Source organism: Sturnus vulgaris, chromosome 3, assembly GCF_052056855.1.
Source record: "Sturnus vulgaris isolate bStuVul1 chromosome 3, bStuVul1.hap1, whole genome shotgun sequence".
Classification (NCBI taxonomy): domain Eukaryota; kingdom Metazoa; phylum Chordata; class Aves; order Passeriformes; family Sturnidae; genus Sturnus; species Sturnus vulgaris.
This window is the reverse complement of record NC_142245.1, coordinates 80,521,456-80,529,420: the sequence shown is the minus strand read 5'-3', so window position 1 is coordinate 80,529,420 and position 7,965 is coordinate 80,521,456. Positions and strand designations below refer to the sequence as shown.

The 7,965-nt window shown below is 35.6% G+C and overlaps 1 protein-coding gene across 2 annotated transcripts in view; it reads right to left on the bottom strand.

Moving 5' to 3' along the window:
• Positions 1–7,002: 7,002 nt before the first annotated feature.
• Positions 7,003–7,965, bottom strand: part of SYNCRIP (synaptotagmin binding cytoplasmic RNA interacting protein) — a 24,899-nt gene continuing 23,936 nt past the window's right edge. For both annotated transcript variants that reach the window (XM_014877817.2, XM_014877819.2), the window contains exon 12: positions 7,003–7,965. This exon is cut by the window's right edge. The gene's annotated coding sequence lies outside the window, so the exon portion shown is untranslated.

Genomic DNA, 7,965 nt, shown 5'->3' with positions numbered 1-7,965 from the left:
GTTTTTTTCCCCACAAAGTTTGAATTTTGCTGTGTTTAAAATCTCCTCCCTTACAGAGATACAATTTTCTTCTGAAATATGTACCAAGATAAAGTCTCCCTGATGATTATAACAGCCAGGACAGGATAGTCTTACCTTCTGACACATAATCCAAGGGCCCTGTCTGCTTTTGACCCGGTGTTTCCATCTGGCCAAGATCCATCTCCTGACATTCCCCTCATTATGCTGTGGCTGCTAGATGATGCCTGGCTAAAGAGTGCACCTACCTTCCACAGGAAAAGGACAGACAGGTTAGAGACAGGAAAGATTCTACAAAGCTCTAACACAGCTAAATGAAGATGTTGTATGTTGTGGTGTGCCAGGTTATTTCCCTATTTTTTCTTTAATCCTAGATAAGAAACTTGCCAGCAGTGTAGTTCAGGCAGATTTGATGTCTGTCTTTTGCCCACAGGGAGATGACTTCTTTTTCAAACTGTTTCATTTCTTTTCCTTTTCTCAGGGAACAAATAATATGCTTTGTTAAGAGCTTTCCAAAATGGGGAGTATGTGTGATGTGACCAGTCCTGGGCAAACCTGTTAAATATAAGACTAATCCCTTGGTATTCCTCTGAGGAAGAACTCCCTGGTTGTCAGCACTGCTTGAAAAAGAACAGAGGTGTTTACAAAAGACCCGACAAGTTTTTCTTTTCACAGACACTTTTTGCGCTTCCAGATGTCTGAGTCAAGACACGTCTGTTCTTTCTTAATGTGAAAATTTAACCACAATTTCAGTTCATTTGTGAAATCTGAGAAATCTCAACATTATTTTTACCATGTGGTGGAAAGGCAGAAGTTCCAAGATTACCACATTAATCTTGCCTGCCCCATATCTAAGAATTCTAACACCTATGACCTATTTAGATTGCACTGCCCTTACAAACTGGTGAATATTGTCCTCTTCCTAAGTATCTTTCAGGGTCAAAGGACACGGGTATTGGGGGTGTTAGTGTTTTGCTTCCTGTGGGTTGGTTGTGTCGCCTCCCACCCACCCCACAGCAGTATATGCATTTTTGCTAACTACAGGTATTCTACGATTGGCCCTGCTGTTAAACAGGTTCAGTCTTTCTCAACAGAAAAAAAACTACCTTGATTCTACAATACATGCCTCGATTACTGGGCTCTAACTACACCCAGCCATCCGAACTTAAAAACAGAATTGCCAAGTTATTCTATCTTTAACTGCATTAAGAATTTGAATTTTACATGTTTTAATCTTTGTGCATTAAAGAAGAAAAAGGTTGCTTCAAAGGATTTAGAATCTAGTAGTACACAATTAGCATGAATGTCTCTCGTTTCTCCCAAGACTACAAAAACTGGAGTTGATCATTATCTACCTGCAGCTGTACTAGTTATCATCGTAGCTGTTCTTTACTAGCTCCACAGTAAAACTACAGAAGCATTTTAGCACACTTCAATACCACATAATCTGCTTTACAATAGGCCATCACTGAAGGTAGTTTGTGCACACCTTGTTGAGATGTGACCACTACTTGTTATATCTCAATGCCATCTATAGCTGCATGGCAGGTATACCTTCACACACCTCAAACTGCATTACACACTCGCAGGCTTCATTTGCCAAAAAGCTTAGTTAGCAATGTTTTTTCATTATTCATCTGTATACTCCACTCATTACTCAATGAAAGCAGAACTATTTAGAAATGTTGCACTTGAGGCAATAAACAGTGAATGTTTATATACTACCATTAAGAAAAAAAACTCTTTACTTGCTAGTAGAAACCTATACTGATTTTAACAGTTAACTTAAGAAAAGACCAACTAGCTCAAATTAAGTACTATAGTCTAAGACTTACTGATTAGTTCAGGACATAGGAATATTAAGATCATTTTCTTGGATAGAAACATGGCCACCTGAATGGCTTACAACAGAATCAAACCAAACTTCAAGTTAGTGTGACATTTAAGCAAAAATGCAAACTGCCATTTATTACACCATTCTCAGTGTAAGGTGTCTTCTATGCAAACTCAAGCTGCAAACACCATACTAAATCCGATGGATTTAAGACTTTCAGCTCCTTCTTAACTGGAAGAGCGATCTCACTGGAGTTAATCCCATAATGGGTTGGATTTTTTTCCTGAAAGTTGTGTTAATATTATAAGAAAATAGTGGAGCAAGGCACTGCTAATGCTTGAAGCCATCTAAGCCTTATTATACCATCAGGTCTTCCAATGAGAGAAGTTATAACCACCTGTCCCTTTATATTCAGGCCTATTCTTCTGTTAGCATGAAACCCAAATCGTATTTCTTCATCTGCAAATTCTGAGAGATTTTACAACATCTATACTAGTTTTCTTCAAAGTAGCTTTTAAGCATCTCACTAATTCAAAAGCAAGTGCAAATGATCACACTTCTGTAACTGTAGATAACATAAATACAGGACAGCTTCACTAGACTAATTTAAGGCAGTTACACACTGATCACTTCCTGATGAAAGACATATCAATGATTGTCACTGAGTATTTGTCTTCTGCTAGAAGTATCAACTTAAGCATACATACGAAACTCAAATTCTGTTGAAAATTGCCGATTGGAAACAGGTTAGCTTGTCAAAACAACTATTTGTACTAGAAAAAAAATTAATTTAATTGCAATATCCAAAGGAAGCCTTTGACCACAATCTGGAACAGAAACAGTCCTTTAATAGCCACTTCAGCTTTCCAGATGCAGGGACTACATATTTTTATCTGTCATCTCAAATACTGTAATGTTATAATCACCTTTGAATTGTAATACACAGCTGCATAATGAAAAGATTATTTGTAATTTATTTCATGCTAGCTCTCACCAGTGTTTTGTAATACAGCTTCATTCTAACATATGCTGACATTGCTTCTTAAGAAAAGCCCTGATTTACTGATGGGACATCTATAAATTTATCTTTGTCAAATTCCCAAGGAGGAAGCTTTTAAATCCCAAATTCATCACACTTAGTAATAGTAGTTAGTAGTTATTTTTAAATAACCATTATGAGTGACAGAATTAGGTATATTCCTCATCCCACTAAAGAGAAAAAACATCTGAAAACTGTTACTTTAGATGTAACAATACTGAAAGCATGACACTTGGAACCAGGAACTCAGGATCTGATACATTCCATTCCTGGCTTTCAACAGACGACTTGTGTTCATGTAAAATCCCTTCAACTACTACAATTACTAACCCATTAGTGTAAAAATAGATACTCAATTATCTATGAAGCATTTAAGACATTTTTAGATCTGAAGTATTTAACACTAAACAGTATCAGGTTACACTCAACAATAACTTGGCATTGAAGTGGACACACTAAAATTAAGAGTTAAAATGCACAACCTGGGTTAATCACTGCAGATAAGGCATCTAACAATCTACTGAAGTTGGATTTTAGGTGCTGCAAATCATTTAAGTACTAGAAAGTCTATTTTTACTTACCATCATCTTCTGTGCAGTCAAATGACACAGACTATTCTACTGGCTGTGCAGCATAACTAAGAGTGCATTTCATAACTTCCTTAGTGCAAAAACAAGGAGTAAGATTCCATGTCTTTTCTACACGTTAGTGACCAAAGCAAGTACACTGTTACACTAACCATCCATACGGAACTGTCACCAATAATCAGCCAAATGAACCATTCTCAGACTATGGGGGCTTAAGGTTTTTGGGTTTTTTTGACACTTCAAGTTTTACCTAAATTACTGAATACAAGTGTCAGTTTTAGAGTGGATACCAAACTTCATGAACAATTAACTGAACTGTATTGAGCAATTCAAACTTTAATACTCAATCTGCATTTAAATACCTATTTACCTCTATGTTATGACTGTGTTTTCTAGACTTCACAGATGCTTATATTTTTCTATTTTTTTTTTTTTTTTTAAGAAAAAGCTTCTATCAGGTACCTGGAAATCTGACCATCTAAAGACGCTTTCATGAAAATAGCTTTAAATAAATCACATAACCCAATGTATCCACATGAGCTCATCTGTGCAGCATCTGCTCAGGAGTTGGCGATTTAAAAATAGGTATTTTGTGGAAAAACCAGTAACCAGTTATATATTGGCAAGAAACACGTATAATTACATGAGACAATCACCCCTCTCCAAATTGCCAGTAAACTAGTCTTAGTGGAACTTTTCAACAAATCTCTTTTTTGTAACAGTCAAGACAAAGGGGCATCAAAACAGTCACTCCTTCATCCCATGATTTTTTTTTAACATAAGTAAATATACACTTTCAAACTGTGACCAGGTAACTGTGAAAATCAGGCTCCTGGAAAGATTTTAACATCAGAGCTTCTAGGAAGCATTGTTTATTTGTACTAGACGGCTGTGAAGTGACAGTAACTTATTCCTTCTTCCCCCACTGCTTGTATTAAGAATCAAGGAATCTTCAGCTCAACTTCCTCTCCTGTTGCCACATCAGATTTTCATCTGACAGAGCAAATGGCAAAGTACAACCTAGTGTTTCTTATGCCCAACTAATTCAACTAGTTAGGCCCAGACAAGAGATGTCATGTGCTAGTGCTGGAGTTAATTCAGCAAGACACTCCATAAAGACAGACTTCTACGTCCATTAACTCCATATAAAGTCAGGAATCATAAGCTTCAGGGCATGAACACAGACTCAAGCTTGCACTTTACCCATTTCAGTTGTCCAAAAACTGTCTTGTCAAGTTCACCACCTCGTTGCCTACTTCAAAATTTGCTACTCCATTTTAAACAATTAATATTTTCCACTAATATCTCACTAACATGAGGGGATAAATCTTAATGTTGTGCAGTGTATCAGTTTAAACACACTCTTTTGTGAAAATGTTCTGTGTGTTTATGCCCATGTTGCCTTTTATTTCTCAAAAAACAACTCCAAAAAACCACCTCCCCTCACTGGCATATGGAAGCACTAAAATAATTGCTAGGCTGAACAGGAAAGTTAAGCCTCTGAAGAATAGTCAAAGGCACGAAGGAATAAAAAAGTTGCAGCCATATATAACATTTCTATCCTAAAGTTGGGAATCCTGCCTTTAGAGGACACTACATTTATTTTAGACTATGTCATACCCCTCACCCCCCAAAAGAACAGAATTAGTATTCCTTATTTTAGATTTTAAAGACAGTATTTACATAAGAGTTGTACAACGCAGAAATTCAGAAACTGATTATAGTATCTTATTGTAATAACAGCCTTCCTCCAACAGTAAAAACACAAACTTAAGTTCTGGGTCATAACTAATCTCCTCTTTAAAAACTGGAAAGGAAAAAAAAAGTACAGTTGCATGTCCTATATGAAACCTTTCAAACAAAAATGAGTATTAAAACAAGAGTATAATTTTAAAAGCTGTGTATTGGAGTGTTTATAAACCAGAAGTGTTAAGCAGCAGCAGTTTCCGGTTTCTTATTAAATTCAACTAGACTTCAAATTTAGAAAAGCATTACAAACCAATGTGGAACTACACTACTTATGCACCTTTGCAGGTGTTTCAGTAAAGAAAGCCTCCTATGAGAATAAACAGAGGCAGCACATTATATTAAATCAAAACTTGCCTTCAACATGCCAAAAAAAACTGTGTCACATGTTCATCTGTAACCAAAGCACCCCCTTAGAGATGCGTTATTGCTGTAGAACATTTCAAGTTTACCAACACCCAAGTGCAACCAAACTGATGTTGTATATATGCGCTTGCCCATTCTCACCAGTTTTTCCACTTAATGGTTTTTCTTTAAACAATCAAATTTAAAGCTTCGAAAAATAACATTTTTTTGATTTTAGTTTTTTTCCCACAATATTAATCACCACATGCAATTTAGTTTTCTGATAATTTTTCTAAAAAACTGCACCAATATCAGAACAGTGCAAATCATATTTAATTGTAAAAGTTATAATGGCTTGAGTTCATAATTAGAGGGAACACTGTCAGGATCTTGGTATTTTGCTCACTCACCATTGCTTGCATTCCATTAAAAACTTTCCTGTCAATTTTGCCTTTTTTTTTCTCTTTAAATAGTCGTCCCCCATGCTTTAATCAGGGCTGAAATTAGGGATTTAATCCACAATTTCAACACACATCGTGCCTTAGTTGCAATGTTTTTATGCACTTCCATAAACGTATTATCCCCCGCAACACGTTTCCAGACTAAGAACTAGTCACTAGCACTTGTGATCCAACAAGTGTTTTAAGTTTTTCAGCAATGGAGAGATTTCAAGATTAAGAAATCTGAGGACTTTCCCTCTCCTACAGCCCCCAGTGTTTCATTTCATAGCAAGTTCAAAATTGGTTTCCACATCTTGACAGTGTTCCTTATAAAACCGTATGACAGTAAAAGTGCCAGTAGGCATGGCAACCTCTTTGATGGGAGCATTTAAACTCCTTGGCACTGGGAATGCCAGCACCAAGGATTACATTGAAATTCAAAATTATACTTAAGGCTACAATTAGAAAACCCACTTTCCATAAGCCTAATTTCTCTAAGTAGATTTGAAAATTCAGAAGGCTAATGCAACTGTTAAGTTTTACGTTCGAATCTGAGGAAGAAATTTTTTTTCTTTAGCAAGGGCAGTATATGAAACTCTGATAGCAAATGTCTTTTAGGCATTGACTACTCATTTCACCATTGTTCACTTACTTTGTCTTAAAGTTCAAAACTGGCAAGGCACATTTACATATTCCAATGAATACTTGACAATTTTTAATTACACTTTATGTCCCAGCTATCCCAGTAATTGACATACAACATACTAAAATGGTTTATTAAGATAACAAAAAAAAAAAATCAATTAATGTGAAAACATACAGGCTATTGGCAACCACTATTCTAAAAATTATGTAAATACAAGTAAACATACTGAAATGTGTGCGATTCTAAGTTTTTAACCAGAAGATCTCTGTACTAACACACATTTATATTAATGACACATAAAAAAAATAAAAACTTTATTACAAAAATAAGTTACACTCGCCTCCAGCTTACAGTATAAAACAATTTTATTTGCAGGAATGCAAAATGATTGTTTGCCATGAGCATTTTCAACATATGACATGTCTAATTTTGTTAAAATTTGCATTTACTGGGGGAACTGGTGTGTATAAAACCTTAATTAGGTATAAGCTTCAATTTTCATTGTGGTGCCTATGGGTATGTAGTATAACTGCAGTATCCCTTTGTGAAGGGGGTTAAGGGAACTCTTTATGCCAAGTCCAAAGTAAGTCATAATTTTATCTTTTACCTATATGAAAATGGACTTGGCAAGGTTCTGTTTTTATTTTGTCTTTTTTTTAAGGGTGGTTCAATAGAGGATGCTTCACCACTGAACACTCACTGTCATCAAGGTGCTTTAGAAAATTAAAAACATAGCACAAATGATTGTACTCTACTCTACTCTACAGGTTATCATGATCTGCGTAAGAGAAATGGAAAGCTGATCCACATGTTTTTACAGTGATCAGCAATAAGAAATGCACTAATGAAAACATACCTTTTACCTAAAAAGCTAAACTACAGCCATATACTATTCTATGATTTATGAAAAACTTCAAAATATCCAAATGTCAGGCTTCACTGTACAGTTGTCAGTTTTAGTCTGACCTTTTATAAAGGGACACTGCAGTATTTAGTACAAGTTGCTGATGCACTTTTTTTGAACATCTGATGTCTTACAAAAGTAACATCTTGCTAAACTATTATACATCCAAATAACTACAATATCTGAAGAAGCAAGGCTGCTTTTTCAGCCACAAAATACGACAAAAGCAAGGCCTGTTATGATGGTCATGAGGAAGTCTTACAAAGCCTCTGGAACTAAAGGCAACTAAGAATGTTACATTTGGTATATTATAATCTTACCCTCATATCATATTAAACAAGCCTTGCTTTTATCTACAAAGATTTTCTATGTACAGTACAGACAGGGTATAGTTCAATCCTCTGCT